Genomic DNA, 19,536 nt, shown 5'->3' with positions numbered 1-19,536 from the left:
TATAAAAATAAAATCACAAATTACTGATAATACAAAAGATATCAAAAGTAGAAAAAGAAATAATAAAACAAAATACAAAACGAGTAAAGGGATGGTGCTAAACCCAGGAGGTGATGAAATCTCTTGTCTTCCATATGCCACTGAGGCGCTCAAAGTGTCCTTCATTATTAATGTCCTCGGAGCAGGACTTGAAGCAGCTTTGCTTCTCTTATCAATCATTCATCTGCTTTCCATTGAACACACTCCGATCCTCTGGTGTCGAATCAGACATGAAGTGGCGAATCTGAAGTCTTTCCTTAATTAAACAAGGCTAACATGAGCCTCAAACACCTGCTCTCAAAATGATCAGCAATGCCACACTAATGCGGGGATCCAGAGCAATCCGTAAGCTGTCAGTCATTTCATACGCGACACTCTGGTCTCATAAATTAAGAATCGGACGCCAGAACCTATTTGTGCTGACTCCTGTATGTGTCCATGTGTTCTGAAAACACCTCAACAGTGAAAACTTGAGATTGAATCAGATTGGAATAATGTCGGTTCTGCTTTTTTTTTTTTTTTTTAGAAAAACAGACAAAACAAAACAAAACAAAATAAATATGTGCTTTAGGCCCAAGCTGCTGTCTTCTCACCTTCGCACCTCGCACCCTGTCTGAACAGCATCCCATTTTGCTCGACTGTACAGCAGGCGCTTGGTTAACAGCAAACATAATCTAAACTTTGTGGGTCTGTCTCTCCGTGGAGTGGAATTGAAAGCATATCGTGCAGAGTTCTTCGGTGGCAATCTCCAATTACCTTCTGCGTGCAAGTGTTCACTGCGCTGGAACTTTTCCATTTCATCACTACACTCAAGCTGCCCCCATCGAAAGCCAACCAGCAGCGGCAGCGGCACAGCAGACCGTGTCATCTGTGCACCGCGGGGGGATCCTCCCAAGCTGCAGTGAATTCCTCGTTTTGTCTGGGAAAAGATTCATGTCGATACAAACCACAGGTGCAGTGAGGTTTTTTTTTTTCTTCTTCTTTAAAACCACCACAGTAAAAAAAAAGGGGGCAGGGCAACACTCAGCCCCCCCCCCCCGGCTATGTGTGTCACAATTACTCGGTAGGTCAACTTTCCCCCAGTCTCATTAAGAGGTAAAACACTGAGGCTAGAAAACTCCTCTTTTTTTCTTTTCTTTTCTGACCCTGCAGGAAATGTTTCAGCTCGCAGAAAGCCACTGATGCAATCGCTCTCCAGCCCTCACAATGGATTTGGGAAACGAGAATGAGGGATTATTTGATGTAACTTCCATTCAAGAGGCCAATTCAGCCCGACCAATCAATACTAATCAACGAGGAGATGACAGGAGATGAAATTCCCTCTGCTGCAGCCAAAGTCTCATGTATCAGGACTTAGAGGCTGCGCTCAAGCTTTCTCTGCTCCTCCGCGCACAAATCCACAGCTTGAAAGTGACCGAGAATTTTGTGTCAAGCACACTTCATAAATGGTTTGTAAGTTGCAAAATATTTAGCTTTGTTCATATTGAATATATTGGCCATCAGTGAGGACAACTTAGCTTGGTTAGCAACTAGCTGGTGAACATAGTGGAGCAGATTCAGAGGCAGATACTTCCCTCAGGACGTGGATACGTGGACAAACAGTGGTCAGGTGGACAGAGGTATGAAATCCAAATAAAAATGTGTAAACAGTGCCGTTTAACGGTCGGCTAACGTGGCCGTCGTTACGACTTGCTAATGCAGTGGTGGAAAAAAAACAGATCTCTACTTAAGTGAAACTGCACCGTAAGAATACTCCAGTGCAAGAAGAAGAAAATGATAGTTAAGTCAAATATGTGTAATCAGAAAAAAAGTAGTATATCATTCCATTATTATTACTCATTACTCATTGATGTGTAAGCGGCATTTTACTGTTGTAGCTGTAGCGAAGGTGGAGCACAGGTGGATCAATCCGCTGATTGTTGTCTCACTTAATGGGTTGTGAAAAATGCCCATCACAATTACCCAGAGGCCATAGGGCCACCTTCGCCCTGCTCGTTTTGTCCGACTGTTGGACAAACAACAAGGGAAAAGCTGTCGATCCCCCACAGGTGGAAAAGCTGGCACCATGAAAGGTTTTTATTATTAAACTGATTATGAAAAGAGTTTCTCAACCAATTTCTTTGCCAATCAACTAATTGATGGAAAAACTTCTTGTTGAATCTCTATTAGTGTGAACTGTTGGACATTTTAATCTACACTGAATATTTTGCATGTAAAAGCTTAATTTGTGAAGTAGCTATAGCTGTCTGATAAATGCAGTGGAGTAGAAATTAAATAAATGGTACGAAAAAAATGAATACTCCAGTAAAGTACTAGCATCTTAAATTTGTACTTAAGCACAGTACTTGAGTAAATACACTGGGCTACATTCCACCACTGAACCCACTTACGGTCTTGAAAGCAGGACCTCTAGGCCTTGTAATAAGGGTATTTTAACACTGTGGTCTGAATTCATCTTCCACCACTGCCCAAATCTCATTGCAACACCCTGCAAATTATTCATCTCCAGCGTTAACCATGTTGACAGTGTCAAGCTCTGAAAGAGAGCAGCCTGTAGAGGGTGCCTTTCATCTGAGGCAAGGAACTACAAAGAGCATGAGCTTTTCATGTTAACACAGGAAACATATATTTAATGAGACAACCACTGCAATCTCCGCTGCCATGCTAAGCGAGTCTGACCCCACACCGCAACTCAGCGGTGCTGCCAAACAACAGTCACGGCAGTCTAGACGAGGCCGAGCTGCGACCGGGGGCCTCCCAAAAGCTCTTGTAATGCACAAGGAATTTGGTGCGGTTTCCTCGGAGCAGAGAGGAAACGCATGAGTGCGAGTAAAGAGGGAGAGAGATCCCTGCAGAGGTCAGAGCGCATCCCCAGAGGTGTCAGGGGGAGTAAATGGGCATGACTGCAGTACACGGGGTTATACCCGCTCTCCTCCCTCCTCCTCCTCCTCCTCCCTTCTCCCCTTCGCGGGGTGCCTTCGCTGACTCGTCCCAGAGCGCCTCGGAGTGCGAAGCAGCACAGCGCCGCCACCCCCCCGCCATGCCACGCAAATTGGAAGGGGAAAACAATTGTCAGCTTCGGGGCGAAACCGCCACCTTATTCGAAAACAAACACAAACGTGACGTGAGAGAGGATCTGTGCGTAGACACAGGGATGGATGGAGCTGCATGTCGAAGGATCAACCTTGTTTGACGAGTGTAGAGGCTGCTGCTGGTTGTCTGCACGGCTGGCTGAAGGCTGACACCAGTATCAAGGCCCATGAATATTCAGTGACCAAGTAAATGAGGCAGATAGCACTTGACATGTTTAACATCCACCTTTGGCACCTTCCCTCTACAAAGCCAACAAGGTGAAGCAGCAGAACAAATATGTTGGTTGTTTGTGGGCGGCAACAATCCCTGCTGATGAATTGGACGGCTTTTCTGAACAAAGAGACTGAGTTTCAGTGGGCGAGCTACATCAAAATAAGCTGGACTTGGGAAAAACAATCTGATTTCCTCTGTGGGATTTACGTTTCTAAACTGCTGTTTTTCGGAGACTGGCATTAAAATGAAAAATTGTAGCATTATGCCTTGCAATATGCTGACATTTACATTCTTAGAAAAACATGTTTCCCTCAACTATAATCCCTGCTGGTATCAAAATGTTTGCTCTCTAAATATTTACCAACCCTGAGTCACATCTGAAGCCTAACACAGGCACCTTGAGACTTCCCTTTTTTTTCCCCCAAGTGTTGTGTCCCAAAGGAAATGCTGTGAAAGCACTACAGACTATCTTGCAAGTGAGTAAACTCTCTGAGCACACAACACATTCCTCCAACACCTCAAAACAACTCTGAGGAAGAAGAAGAAGAAGAAGAAGAAAAAAATCTGCCACCAACAAACTGCGCCGCTTCAAATCAGCGTCTCTCGGATGCGAGAGGCGAGCAGATTTGTTTTTTTGTTTTTTTTTTTACAGTTTTTACACCCAAAGGCAGAGAGTGGGAAATTTATCACTGCGATAGTCAAAGTAACGTAAATATTGACACGTTGATAGCCTTCTCCATGCTTCTCCACTGGACCTCCCTGCTTAGAATTGGACTGAGCAGATGCTAAACGGCTCCGAGTGAGGAGGTTAAAGGAATACTCCACTCATAATCCGTCTCCACATACTCACATCAAGAGGTAGCTCAGCAGTTTCTAACGGAGATTCCAATAGAAAATGAGCCTCTCAAAAATCATTCAAAATCAGTGGTCCATTCACAGCTGGTTGGCTACCAGCTCACTTAGTAATGTCCAATCAAATTCTGATGCGCACTTCTCGCTATAGGGCTGCAACTAACAACTATTTCATTAATCAACTAATCGTTTCATTAATGCCAGTCACAATTTCTTTAGCCAAAAGGTGATGTCTTCACATTATTGCTCTGTTTGACCAACACTTAAAAAATCCACAGATATTCAGTTTTCGATCCTCTAAGAAAACCAGCTAAATCCTCTGAAATGAAAGGCTTAAACCAGGTTTGGCACTTTTGTGTGAAAAATCGATTTAATCAATCAATCAATCAATTATCAAAATCCTTGTTAATTATTTTTCCCGTCGATTATTCGACTTATCGCTTCAGCTCTATTACTCCGATGATCTACCACCCCAGCCTCCTCCTCATGTGGTAAATTCTGGTATTGTTTACCTAAGGTTTAAGGTTATGTAAATGTTCACGGGGGGGATTAAAGTCCTCCAGCAGATTTCTTCTCGCTGCTTTGGATTCTTTGAGCTTCCTCAAGGAGCAGAGCCTCCTTTGCCAATTCTAGCTGCATAACCATTTCTCAGAAGAGTAGATGCATCCGTTCCTTGAATGTAAATCTCACTTCTCTCATGTTAGCATTGTCATTTTTAGAGAAACGTTTCAAATGTAATGCGGCTCCAGCTCCTCCTTGGACTGTTGGTCCGACTAAACAAGCATTAATATGAATATATCACCTCGATGAGCATTTATTCACTATTTATTTACAACTTTTTGTGACACTTCAGAGACAAAAGGATTGATTAAATGATCAGCAAATAAATCAATGACACTAAGTATTGTTAGCTGCAGCCCTACTAGGATTCAATGTAATGTGATGTAATGTAATCATGTTGTGGTGACACGAGATAATTCTGTTGTCAATGTGCGATCCAATTCATTGAAGAACCTTCTTTTGGTATCGTGTTATTGATTTCAGCTGGGTCCTAGCTGGCACGGGTATTTGATACTTTCCTTTATTGGGGCTTATATATTACAAACACACACATGCAAACACACACATTCACACACCGAGTTGTTGGTAAAATGTGAACACAAAGGGGCCATGCGTAGAGGAGCCCCCCCCCAGCTGTGACTCTGTAGCCTCCACAAGCACCCAGCTTCTAAATGAACTGAGAGGTTGTGCGCCACTAAACGCCACACACACACACACACGCACTCTAACCTCCTCTTACCCCCCCCCCACCTCCACCTCCACCACCCCGCCCCGCTGCCCAGTGCACCCTGCCTCCTGATAAGCTGGTTCGCCAGGCTTGCCAGCGCCGCTGATGGCTCCGTTTGCACAACCGCTCCATTGTTGCTGTGCAGAGTGGACAACTGCACTTTGGACCTTTCAGTGAGGGGGAAGCCTTTTATTGTGTTTCCCCTAAGGGCATCCACTGTGGTTTATCTGCAACCTGCCAACCACACACACTTTAAACACTGCATTAAGCATATCTAAGGTTAGAAAACACAAACAGTAGCCGCCGCGTATCCCGTGCTGCCGCTGTTAAGTACAGTACAGTCGCTTTTTGCCTGGCTGATTTTTTTTTCTGGAGCTTAAAAAGACTCATAAAAGGCAACTGAATTATCTGTGTTGCTGGAACCTGATCCACTGCCGGCTGACCTTTTCCACAAAGCAATATCAAACGTAATAGTTTGGGCTGAGTTAAGTGATTGCAATTTATGAGTCCATTTAACTTGATTCAATATTGGATGACAAATGATTACCTTGGTGAAGTAAAGCTTACATACACGAAAATAACCCCGCTATGCACAAATACAGAGCTTTATCAAACTTAACAATCAGCTCAGTGTCTGTCTGCTGCTGAGTCTGGCTCAGCGGAGGGGCTGAACAGAATTTTAAAAATGCATGACAAGAGTAGAAGGAGGAGAAGAAGGAGAGGTTGCATATTAAATATCCACAGATACCCCCCCACCCCCTCCTCCTTTTTTTTTTTTTTTGGCTCTAACTCCATTAAGCTAAAATTGATGTGTATTGAATAGATGTTGCCTCTGAATCTGGTCAACTGGCCAAATGGATTAAGTGAATCAAATCCATTTTCCTGAGTACATTGAGGAAGTGTCAGAATGAAACATTTTCAATTTCGCCCCTTAAGGTCCAAGATTTCTTCATCTCGCTGTAGAACAAGTTGCTTACCCTGCAAAAACAGGCCGCAACACGTCGCCAAACATGGCCCCGGCATTAAATTAGCCAGACACAATCCACATATTTGATTCGCCGTGCAGCCAGAAAAAAAAAAAAAAAAAAAAAAAAAAGGGAGTTACATGACTTTCAGGCATCCAGCTCAGACTATAAAGAAACAATGTAGCCTACTTTGCACACTCCTCACTGCTCTCTTTTCAGCCACATCCTCTTGGATTTTATGACTCTGGTTAAAATGCAACCATTAAATATTCATGTGCGAGGGCTTTCACCCGTGAAGCAGTTTCCCCCTTCTCTCTCTCTCCCTCTCTCTCTCTCTCTCTCTGAGCTTTAGAGAAAGTGAGAAACTTTTTGATTTTAACTGACAGGAGCTAAATATTAAAAAAGAAGCTTTGGGAGTTCAGCAAGTGTGGACTACTCCTCTCCAATATCCTTACCCGGCTGATACGAGCCTCGCCTTCTTGGCTTTCATCCTCATTGTTCTTAAAGATTCAGACTGTAAGTGAGGCTCTCGTGGAGTAAATTAACATGACAATATAAACTGTGGAGATTAATGAAAACAAATACTCAGTAGCTGAACAATGACATTATGAAAATTGATGGTTGACAATCATTCCAAAGAGAATAACTTGTGTGTGTGTGTGTTTTTTTTTCCCGCCTTTAGTCGTCAGCAAACATCACACCGCACGCAACATAAACTATATCTTTGAAAAATATTGCTCATTAATTTTTCACTTGTTGTCTCGGCTGTTTATTATGCAAAACATTTCCTATCAGCAGCAAAAGTAATGACACAAATAATTCATACTTTCCCTCTTAGAACTCCTGCCATGCTGGAATCCATAATATATAGCAACTTAAGAGCGTCTATAAAAGATTAAGGATGAAATTATGTCTGCAGGTATAGACGGGAGCATAAATAAGGCTGAAGTGTGATTCTGCTGCAGTGAACATTAGGGAAATTTTTTGAGGCTTTATTTGGGTAGATGTGATTCGCATACAAATCGAGGGATGCAACATTCAGGGCTTCTCCAAACAAGCCATTTTGTAGACAAATGAAGCAACTGCTCAGACATGTGAGGCTTTTGCCCCCCCCCCCTTCTTTGTGCTCAAGGTGGCAGAACGCATGTATGACAAGCTGCCACTGCCGCCGTAAGTTGACTTTAACTGCCGGAAATTCATGAAGGGGGGGGGGGGGAACGAAGCCTAACAATGGTATTGTTGTCTGAGAGCAGAGGAAGTGCGAGCGGCATGAAAAGTTCATTCATTCTGAACTAATCTTTTTAGTGATTTGGGAGCAACGATTCGTGCCACTCGCTAATGAATGAGGGACTGAACTAATAATTAGGATATTTACGGATAATATTGTGTCAGCCGAGCACTGCTATAACAAGCAAGCGTACAGTCAATCACCATCTGAGTTTGGACGGTCCAGTGTATCAGGAGCCATCGATTATTACTCTTTCATCAGTCACCAGAAAGTCTCTCCTGCTTCAGCACTGAGCAGCTGATTGAGACGAGTCAAAGGGATTTTTTTTTTTTTTTTTTTTTTTTTACCTTTCTCGCTGCACCGAAAGAAGCCACTTGGCAGAAAGTTTCCATCGCCCCTCATCGGCGTCTTTGATCCCAGACAAATAAGAAAACAACAAAAAAAAAAAAAGTGGAGGATGGCTTGTGAAACATGAAGGCTGTCAGAGGCATTCTTCCACTCTTGGAAGGCTGCCCGCTCTTTTGAAAGGGGTTTTCTTCAAAGCAAACGCCGGTGACATTACCCATTCTCCTCCCAATTAAAATTTATTGAAAACATCCAGGAAACACTGTACGGCTAATATCATCACAACTAGCTTGTCAGAAACAAACAAATACAGCGATCACAAGGACAAAAAAGGGAATCCTTCCCCGGCCTTTTGAGTTCATAACCAGCATTTAATCCGCTGTAATGATTTACAATATGACAAGTCAGGCAAAATTTACTGTGACAGATTGAATGGGACCCAACATAAATATAATTACAGCTCACATGATCTTCCCCACCTCCCTCCTCCAAAGGAAGTGTCTGTCGACGCCACACAAAGAAGGTGGAGGATACGCAGCCTGGAGTGATTTGCTTTTTCAATTTGCTCCTCAAGTTCAGCTGATGCAAAAAAAATATATAAATAAATGAATAAAAACAACAAAGCAGCAAAGCATCATGGATTTATCAGAGCTTGAAGTAGCAGGGTCTTGGTAGCAGGTGAATGAAGGCGGCTCTTGCTGCTAACTGTGACACCAACACCGAGACGTCCCGTTTGACCTCAAACACCAAAGGTCAAGCGAAGCCGCAACAGAGCGTGATCAGCATCAGAAAATTAATCGATCCATTTTAATAATTAAATATCATTAAGTTATGGCCTTTTTGGACTTTGGTCACTTAAAAATATCACATTGGATTTGACTGTTTATTGTAATTTTATGGATTAAGCAGTTCTTTGCTTTATCAAGAAAACAATGGACAGATTAATCGATCCCGGAAATAATCGCACTAGAATCAAGAAAAAAAATATTTTAGATATTAGGAAATACTTCAAGTTGGACTAAACAGGCTGAAATAATGTTACTGCACTGGCAGACTTTTTAAAGGGGCTGTAAATTGAAAAAAAAAAAAAAAGTGTAAATATAAAAGTTGTTTACAAAGTTGTGTCGCAGCAAGACTCCCCTGTCCCAATAAAGTCGTAAACTCCGCGAGAAGTGGCAACACATAGGGGTAATTCTCCTAAAGAAACCCACTGTGCCCAACCCCCCCCCCAGCCTGCCCAGATTAGGTTTCACATTCCTACCTCTCTCACACACACACACACACACACACACACACACACACACACGCACACACACGCACACACACACACACACACACGCACACACACACACACAGAGAGAGGTGGATTGAGACACAGACACTTTTGTTGAGACATTTCTGACCTCAGACTATTTCATCTCACTGACGATGTTTACACCATGAGTCAAGCACAAGGATATCTCCTCTCTTCTTCTTCGTCCAAGATGTGGAGGATCAGCCCCCCCCCCGCATCTTTCCTCTCCACTCAGTACCCTCCCCTCCATCACCCTTCATGCTAATGTAACACACATTAGTGAAACCAGCCGCACACTGTGTGCGTCCATGGCGACACGAAGGATGCTGGGCCCTCGGGTGAGCCATCTCTCTCTCTCTCTCTCTCTCTCTCTCTCTCTCTCTCTCTGTCTCCACATGCCAGGCACATCACGGGCACAGCCTCACACCACAGCGTCTGTGACTCAAACATGCCCTCCTTTTAGAGCAGATGGTCAAAAATAGCGTCCGCCGTCAACATTTTTGTAAGCCGTGGAACCCGTTGGGCCACACACCGTTTGCCAAGAAGGAGTAGGGGTGCGTGTGTGTAAAAATAATCTGGTCAGTTACAGCTTTTCTCTGTTTGATACTGACAAAGTGAGAACACCCTGTTGTTTGAAACGAGCTTATGCAATCTGCACCTATAAATAGGAAGTGTGAAGTGTGTCTCTCTGCGTGTTTACAACCAAACAACGCTGCCCAATTACTTAGCATCATCAGCGGTGGTAGTCGTTATGATATCTGTGATTACTGTCAGCGTGTGAAACAATTTGTTGTTGCTGCCACGCTAACCGTTCGTTTTCCCGAAGCCGCCGCTGAGGACGGGATGGCCCGCCAGCTACCGGACGGAGGGAGGGGTGGGGTGGGGGTGGGAGTGGGGGTCAGAGGAACATAAGGAAACAGACAGGATGTGTTTACAGAAGAGTTATTTAAAGTCACCGCTGGGACAGCAGCGCACGTGGCTACGAGCCATATTTCTGGTCACCTACATGCTTGTGCAGACACACAAACGCACATTTCGTGTCCTGAAATCTCAGGTCAGACACACACTCACCAGTAAAGTTATTAATCCTTTTAACACTTTGGCTGTTTGTGCTCAGACTTCCCTCTCTTTATCTCCAGGCTCATGGCACCGCCACTTTGTTTCTCTCCTGTGGGTGTCATGTATCACAGTATGATACTCAGAAATTGCATTATACGTGTTATCAGATACTTTTAATGTACAAAATGTGAATTTTTTTTATTTATTTATTTTGTCTGTATTTCCACGTATTCAAGTCACAGCAAATATCTGTACATGAATGGGCAGAGGAGAGTGTCAGTTGATGGGATGATGGATTATGTCATCCCTATTGATTTTCCTGGTCTTATTTCCATTTTTGATGCATAAACTGATGCAGTTTGGACACTATAGTTCCCATTATGCTTTGGGTGACGTAAACAGGAAGTAATATGTTGCCAAGGAGAGGCAAAGCTAGCTGTGCACTACACCTGAGCACAGTTTTTCTTTAGTATACATTTGTCATTTGACAACAATGACACTGAAGAGAGGGTCTAAATGTGAGGATCAAGAGGATTAAACACAAGTAAAGATTAATTTACGAAAGAAATACTGGTATCACTGCAGAGGATAAGATGCAGAACACCAGGGGTGCCAGTTTTGACCCAGAATGCATCAATCGGACGCGAAAGGGTTAATGTATTCCACCCAGTCCGGTGCTCAAGACTTCTCTCATGGTCTTCTTCTTTCACTGCCCACAGCTGTCACGTCAGTGTATCAGCTCCGGTCCATGATGCATGCCTCGCACCTGGGTAACCGACCGCACGCAGACACCGTGTTAGAATGAGGGTACAGTGTAAGCTGACACACAGGCGGTGGGTGTGGTGTCACCGCTGTCTGCGAGTCATCATCAGTGACAGCCGTTTTGTTTGAGCGGGGTGAGAGGAAGAAAAAAAAGAAAAAAAGTGACATCTGATCCATGAGAGGAAAAAAAAAATCACGTTAAATTAACTAAACTGTTTAATCTCTACTGACAAATAGCTTCTCCAGTGTGAGTATTTGCTGCTTTTCTCTGTTTAAGATCATTGTAAATGGAATATTTGGGGGTTTTAGACTGTTTGTGGGACAAAACATGCAATGTGAAGATTTCACCTTAGGCTCTGGGAACTTGTGATGGTCATTTTTTCCTTTCTGGAATGAATGACTGCTGCTGTTTAGAAGAGAGTTTGTTTTACACAGGGACTTTCTTCTCTGTTGAAGCTCTACCCAGCCACAAATCTACATTTAGAGTCCTGAGAAGTCATTTTCTTAATCAGATGTTTATCTCGTAGTTTTTACTACTGGTTGACATGTGAGATTTCTGTATCTGTCTGTTTGTTTGTATGTCCTTGTTGCTTTAAAGAGGTATTTCCATTCATCAATTAGAACTTAAGAATATAGTAGCCTCCATGTCCAAGATGACATCTTCAAGCAGCTTGTTTTATACTCAACCAACGGTCCAAAACTCAAAGCTACTCAATTAGCGCTGATATAAAACAGAGAAAAGCAACAAATTCTAACATTTAAGAAAACCGGTAAGAATCTGAACCAAAGGTCGAATGTGATCAAAATCCACACAAAGAGTCCCGAGTTTTGAGTGTTCACCTGCAACATACCAATCCAAGTCTCCAAATGCTGCCAGAGGATGCAATGAATAAAAAGCTATTTTCAAAATGAGCACCATCACTAAGAATCAAAGCCTGTAAGAATAAACACCCGGCAAGCCCTCTCTACTCTGGGTCATCACAGTGACTATGCAAAGCAAAAACAGGTGAAATGCAAAACGATATTTAAATAGAAGCCTCTTGTGTGTCGACATATGGCAACAGACGAATGAGAAAACGGTGCAGCATGCTGGGGATTTTATCTACTTGTGTTTTACATCTTGATAGCAAACTTGAAAGCGTCTGACATTTGTTTTTGGGGTGAAATGGATGGGTAAAGGAGGTTGAAATAAAACAACAAAAAAACCCAAAAAACCGGAGGGGTGTTGCTGTGGAAAGAGATTACCCTCAGACCTTTTCTTTGAGAGCAGGAGAGAATGGGGGGAAGGACGCTCCCTGTGTATTAGTAAATCCCAGTTAATTTTCCCTGTCAGAGAACAATGAGATATGGACCCCCACCCCGGGCTCTGTTGAATGTAATTCCACCACTTGCTCAGAATCACTTTCATTACTCATCAGAGGTGTGGATCTCTCTCTCCTGTAAAAAAAAAAAAAAAAAAAAAAAAAAACCTCCAGAGTGCACACTAGACACTGTGATACTTCAGCAGAGCCCCTCAGGAGTCTTTTCAGCACCCATTTTTTGATAGTGAGATTACACCTCTTGAGACATTTTCAAATTTCAAGAGCAGCTGCTACTTTTTACACACACACACACAGACTGAACGCCGAAATTTAAGAGGGGCATATGTCTGCCACGCAAACACTATCACATGCTGCAAGACCCCTTCAGGGTTCCTGGGTTGGACCTTGTTTAATTTATAGAAGCTGAGACTTTTGAGAAGCCGGATGTTATTCATGATTCAGAACCTTTCATTTACACTTAACACTGCGGCGCTACGCTGTGACATCATCTGCGTATGTTTTTCACAGCATGTCACATTCAACATGCATGAGCCTGCGATTGCTGGGGGCCTCAAAAGCTCCAATTATATCCATCGAGGGTTAAGACTCACAGATTGGTACTAGTTTTTTTTTTTTTATCTATCACGTCGCACTCTAACTCGCCTGTTTAACTCTCTAACCCTGCTAATGTCAACAGACATGTAAACAAAAGTATTAGTTGGTTTTAACTGCATCTTAATTTCAGGTTTAGTTTCCATCACAGCCTGATTTGAGCACAAATGACTTAAAAAAAAAAACATCAAGTGTCGGTTATTTTGATTATCAATCAATTGTTTTAGTCCATCAAATGCGAGAAAAGAGTGAAAAAATGTCCAAGGTGACGTCTTCAAAGAGCGTGCCTTGTTCGATCAGTCGTTTAAAACCCAAAGACTTTCAATTGACAGCGAAATAAAAGAAAGAAGAAAGTGGTAAATCGTCACATTTTAGAATCTGGAACAAGGAAGTGAAATTTTCAATCATAAATCGCCAATTGTTTTGAGGATCAGTCAATTGTTATGGTCATTTTTAAGCACTAATTCCTTTAAAGTGAAGATTTATGCTTTTCTTTGGCACACACAACAATAAACTGAAAAATATCTTTGGACCGTCGATCAGGCGAAACAAGACATCTGAAGACGTCAGTGGGCATTTCCCACTATTTTTGGATGTTTTATAGACAAAATAATTTATCAGCCAATCGAGAAAATAACCAGCAGAATAATCAATCATGATAATAACCATTAGTCGCAGCCATGATTCCTGCACATTAATGATATTTCAAATAAAGAGGGAGTTTTCCTGGTGTGCCAAGCAGCCATGGGAACAATCCAAAAATACAGTATTTAGACCTATTAATCACAAGATGTGTAATTTCTGTTCCGGCTAACTTCCCCTCCAGCATGGCTGCAGCTGTAACAGGAGGCAGGCCTATTGTTCAGACTAACAAGGGGCGCAGAGGTCACTTGCATTTTCACAAGAGCTTTGCCAGAGGGGTTGGGGAAGCAACCGGCACACCGGCCTGTTTAGTATGGATCTACACTAAAGCTTTTTCTATAAAGTCACATCATTCCCAGTCTATTATAAAGTGGGATGGATTAGATTAAGTGAGATTATGCAGAGAGGGGCTCCCTAAAAAGAACAAAAATAACACGCTCAGTACTTAGCAGGCGAGTCAACAGTGGGATTAAGCCAAAAGGACACGTTCAAATCCAATGCTAATATGCACAATGGCCATCCTTCCACACACTCAACTTTTAAGTGGTCTCGAATGCTGTTGCTTCAGATTCCTGCACACGTTTCCCCAAGATGCACCAGGAACAAAAAATATGACTTTTATACTCATAGTCTGGTTATAAAATTTGAAATTAATCTGCAATTTGACAAATCTCAAAACCTCAAAATAAGAGTGATTTCTCTTCCCTCCATCAAACTGTCATCCCGTCTCCCTTCCTTGTCAAGCCCTCACACAGTTTGTACAATAACAACTCCCAGCACCGATGCAACCGAAAAAATGCACAAAGTGGTTGCACACTCTAACATGATTAAATGATGTGTGGTCTGGCGTCACTCCCAGCACCTCTCCCATCCCTCACTCCGCTCCATATCTCCCTCCTGCAAGAACGCAAACACACACACACACACACACACACACACACACACACAGATTCCCTTTCCCTGAGCTGTGTTTTGAAAATAGAAGCTTCATATTAACAGTCAACAGTCAAGCTGACAGGTACAGTCCGACCGTTCTCTCCATCATAACCCCCCCCCCCCCCCCCCCCCCCGCTCCCTCGGTGGATATCTGCACAGGACACATGTTGCTGCAGCTCCGTGTCACCGAGGTGGAGCGTCGCAAATCATCACAAACACACACATGAGGAATGCAGAATTACACACATATGCTTATTTTGTCGTTCTGAGTGGTGGAAGGAGAATTCGGATCCCTCGCCGAAATTAGACTATAGCAACACCGCCATGTAAAAATACTACATTACAAGGAAAAATACAGACGTATTAGCAGCAAAATGTAGCTAAGTATGAGAAGGATTACTGACACAAGCAGAATTTGAATGTTCTTTTTGAACTTCTTTACACTGTTTACTGTAGTTTAATCCAGCGGTTCTCTACCTCAGGGGTCTCGAGGTGAATAACAGGATAGGAAGGATGAAAAAAACCTCAGTTAAATGCAGTTATATTCATTCATTCTGACTGTCTTTTATTATCTTTCTTATGAAATCCTAGATGATCACACTCAAATGAATCACTCTTTGGTTGGTTTGTGGACAGGTACGTTAGAAACCAAAAGCCAAAATAATCACAGTCGATCACATGATGTTTTGGGTAAAATTTGACCTTCATCTTCAGGTAATATTTGTCATATCTTACGATTATCCAGAATTTTTTTTCATGATTAGGTGCAACTGAAACGTCAGCAAAGTAAGGGGAACAAAGTGAGTGAGGTTACAAATGATTTTTCTGGGGCTCACAGGCAGAAAAAGGTTGGGAAAGACTGGTTTATAACAACACAACAATATAACAATACAACATATTTAATAAAATGAAATCTGTGTCTGCAAAGTGTCTTGTAGCAATAGCTGTCAAAACATTTAGCTCAGTTAAAAAGCTCAACATCTCCCTCTGAAATGCGGTGGAGTCATAGAAATTTACTCAAAGCGCTTGATGGGTAAATGTACTCTTATACAATCTCACCGCCAGAGGTACCGCAGTATCAAAATAACCCTTTACAATGTTCTAATTGCTCACAAGTACCATAATAATAGGATTATTAAAAATGAAGTGCTGTTTGACACCAAAGTAAACCTCAAGATTAAGCTGCTACAACTGCCCAGTGACACACTTTCCTGAGCTGAGAGCGCCAAGGTTTGCCCTGCACTCTCTTTACTCATTGAAAATAGTCATACCAGTGGGGTGATTCATCCCCAGGAGTTTATTCTGTCAAGCAAAGACAACACAAAAAGGACCTTGAGCGAAACCTACACAAACCTCCCACAGGCTCTGACCGCGGAGGAAGAGCAGTCGGCCGCTTTGCTCGCTCGCCTTTTTTCCTGTTAGTGAGCTTAAGAGAGCTCACGGTACGCAAGGAGCTGCTCGCCGCAACTGGAATTCCCAAGCCGAATCAATAACATTATGACATTATACACCATCTAACAGCCCTGTTTACCAGCTACTTAAGCACATATTGTTGGTAAAAAAAAAAAAAAAAAGAGAGGCTCAGGCTGCACACCTTTGGGAATGGGTTCAGTTTAGCTGCTGCAAAGCAGACTGGACTGTCATGTTTCACAAAGCAGTATTTATCTCTTAACTGTTTGGGTGTAAAATGACACTGCACGTCACTTTTTGTGTCTCAGGAATATTTTCAGACAAAACGGAGCATCAGATGCGGCATATAGACAATGTATCAGTAGGTGAGTGTGGCTATAGTCGAGACACACCGGCTCTCAGTCTCCTCCCAGGCTGGCCAGCAGTGTTGCTGGAGGTAATGAGGCCTCTTGTGTGTCCTCTCTGATCTGAGAGTTGAATAATTTCCCATGTGGCACAGCCATTTCCAGCTTCCGCCTTCACTCTCACCTCGTCGGGTGAGTGGAAAGGCGAGAGCACAGACTCCCACCCTACGCTAAAAACGTGTTGCCATTGTCAACCCACAGTGACAGTCACACACACACACACACATACACATACACACAGACCTCAGACTGGCTGCAGTCCAGACCAGAAAAAAGATTTGCTTCAGTGTCTCAAAGATATGTGTGATTGAGGTTTTTGTTCACTAATCTGAGTCAGAAGCAGCTGAATGTCCTTTTACAGTTGTATTCTGCCTCACTATGTGCTGATGCTTTTCACTGGTCAGTAGGAAACTCAGAGTTAATAAATGGTCTACTTCAGCGCCCAGACACACGTGCTGGGTTGCAGATCTCTGTTTCAATGTGTCTTTTGTTTGACGGCTGGTGTTTCAACATCCTCAACTTGAATAGAAGAAGGTCAGCCTGGTGGGGTCTGCCCCATGGTTATTCAGGAGCCCAACCTGGGGCCCCTCGGAGATGGGGTGACTGGGAGGGAGGGGATGGGACAGAACCCCCTCCAACCCCCCCACCCCCCACCCCTTCTCTCCTCTGTCTGACACCATCCAAATCTATGAAGCCACTGGAAGTTTGAAGTTTCCCCACACAAATGGGAGCTGAATCAGCTTTTAATCACACATGCTGTCATCGAGTGCTTGTGATGCGCGCAGATTGAAAGGCCGGCACATGCAGGGATTTGAGCGAATGGGAAATCCAAGGACCAGGTGCACAAAGATGGCAGCCTCCTATAGTTGGACCAAACCTCGCATCCATGTGTCAAGACTGTATCTAAAAGTTTGAAAACCAGTTGAGTGGAGAACCCAGCTCAAAAGGGCTGCATGGAAAACAGACCCATGGATGACATGACAGAAATGTAAACAAGCGACCAAGCACTGCTCAATAACTGGCATCACCACAGAAGTTTTGCATGAGCTTCGGCGGCTGGATCCAAACAAGTCCGCTGTGCAGGGCAGATATTCGGATGCTGCAGACACGAGGAGAATGAACTTTTCAGCAACATAACAAAAACAGGAAGAGCTCTCCTGGACATCTCACCAGAAAAAGACAAGAAACATCTGCATGTGTGTTTGTTTGCCTGCTTCATGTCCCTAAACTGAAGATTTATAGAAGCAGGAATTAAGTGTGTGTGTACATACATACATATACATATATATATATATATATATAGCCTATGTATATGTGGGAGAAAAACACTCCTCTCGCCTTGATCATGGTTAGGAAAGCAGATCAGGGAGCAGGGTCTAGCTTACTTTTTCCACTTGGCCATGCTTTTTGCTTCCTGGACAGATGTACAGCAAGAAAAGGAGCCCAGTTCTATATTAGAGGCCCCCTTACTCCCAACTGGGTCCATATTCAGACAGCAGGAATTTGGGGAGTCAACTTGTTAAACCCTTACCAAGCAATAATGACCTACAGCAGCAAGATAACTCCAGGGCTGTGACATAAATGCACTGATATATGATGCTGTACACATGCGCTGCTGTTAATAAAAGTCCAGAAATAAACATTTAACATGGCATTAAATGGATAATCCGCGCGCTGCAGTGGCCGCTGTCTTGCCTTGTCCACAGTTATTCTGCAGCCTGCGTGTATCAGCAGCATTAAATCCTCATTAGACAAACCATGTGCACATCAGAAGCCAAAGGTAAAAAGAAAAAAAACAAAAAAAAACAAGACCTTGTGCATACACACATACATACACGCGCGCGCAGGGACACACGCACAGCGGAATGATTCATTCTGCAAGCAAAATGCATACAGGCTGCTACAATGTAGCCTCCAAGCCCCAACGCTTTAGAGATCAACGCGGCATCTGTTACTAACGAAATGCACAACCTGCTTAACAGCCCGCCGGTTCAATCCCGACGGCACAGGGCAGCGTGGTAGTAAATAAAAAGCTGCCGTTTATTATTACATGCTCCGACGTGCTGCTCAGTGCCAGTTCAAGTGGTCACTCTATTGTTGAGAAACAATCTGAGCCAAAGTGGAAACAAAAACCTTTCCCGAGACAAGAGCCTCGCAGCGCGACACCGGGAACAAGCAACGTTAAGTTTGCAGCTACTCACCGGGTTATTAAGCGGAGAAAGTCCTCGGTAATTTTCGGCTCTTGTTTTTAAATATCTTCCCCCCTCACGGCCACTGAGAATGGGCTCAACGTCAGTGGGTGAGTAACTGAATAGACTCGGAGAGAGCGCAGTAAGTTGAAGTGTCAAATTACATTGGCTATTCTATTACCAAAGGGACCCATGCTCGGTGGCTGCTGACAAAATGTGTCGCGGATTCTACGCGGAGGAGAAGCCAACAGGAGGTGAGCCCGGAGCGGAGCCGGACTGCCGCTCAGCTCAGCAGCCATCTGGTTCACTGGATCTGCCGGAGCGACCCGCTCACTGACAGTGGTACCAGCCGGGTCCACCGCTCTGTGTGGAGATTATCTTCATTTCGGGGAATTTTAAAACGCTGATACACAAGCAGTTTCACACATTAAAATGGAAGCTGAGCACGCTGGGTATTAATATTATTTCGTAGCTCCTTGTGGATTAAATTAACCTAAAAACATATAATGGTTGTTTATTGGCATTTAAAATGATTTTTTTTTTACCATATAGGGATTAAACAAAGAAATGTTGATATATTATTATCACTACTTACGCTAATTGTAGGCTACTAGTAGTCATCGTATTCACCAAAAATAATAGTAAATGCAAAAAATAACAATAGTAAAAATTGCGAATTTAAAATCCTAATGTATAATACTGACATTAATACTTGCTATAGATATGTCGGCTAATAGGCTACTTGTAGGGTACTAATAGAAAATAATAATAAATAAATGTAAAAATTAAAATAAGACAAAACCAAAAAATTTGAAAAAAAGATAATACAATGAAATGAAAATTAAAAAAAAAAAAAGTAACAATGTTGCAAATATAATAGGCCTACAATAATTCTAATTATTGC

At 42.9% G+C, this 19,536-nt stretch overlaps 1 long non-coding RNA gene across 1 annotated transcript in view; it reads right to left on the bottom strand.

Moving 5' to 3' along the window:
• Nucleotides 1-18,700, bottom strand: part of LOC111220309 — a 75,177-nt gene extending 56,477 nt beyond the window's left edge. Inside the window, exon 1 of the long non-coding RNA XR_002665052.1 lies at nucleotides 18,645-18,700. This is a non-coding gene — a long non-coding RNA (uncharacterized LOC111220309). The remainder of the gene's footprint in view (nucleotides 1-18,644) is intronic.
• Nucleotides 18,701-19,536: the final 836 nt, after the last annotated feature.

Source organism: Seriola dumerili, unplaced genomic scaffold, assembly GCF_002260705.1.
Source record: "Seriola dumerili isolate Sdu_G_001 unplaced genomic scaffold, Sdu_1.0 BDQW01000068.1, whole genome shotgun sequence".
Classification (NCBI taxonomy): domain Eukaryota; kingdom Metazoa; phylum Chordata; class Actinopteri; order Carangiformes; family Carangidae; genus Seriola; species Seriola dumerili.
The sequence above is the reverse complement of the archived record's forward strand: the minus strand, read 5'-3'. Positions and strand labels throughout refer to the sequence as shown.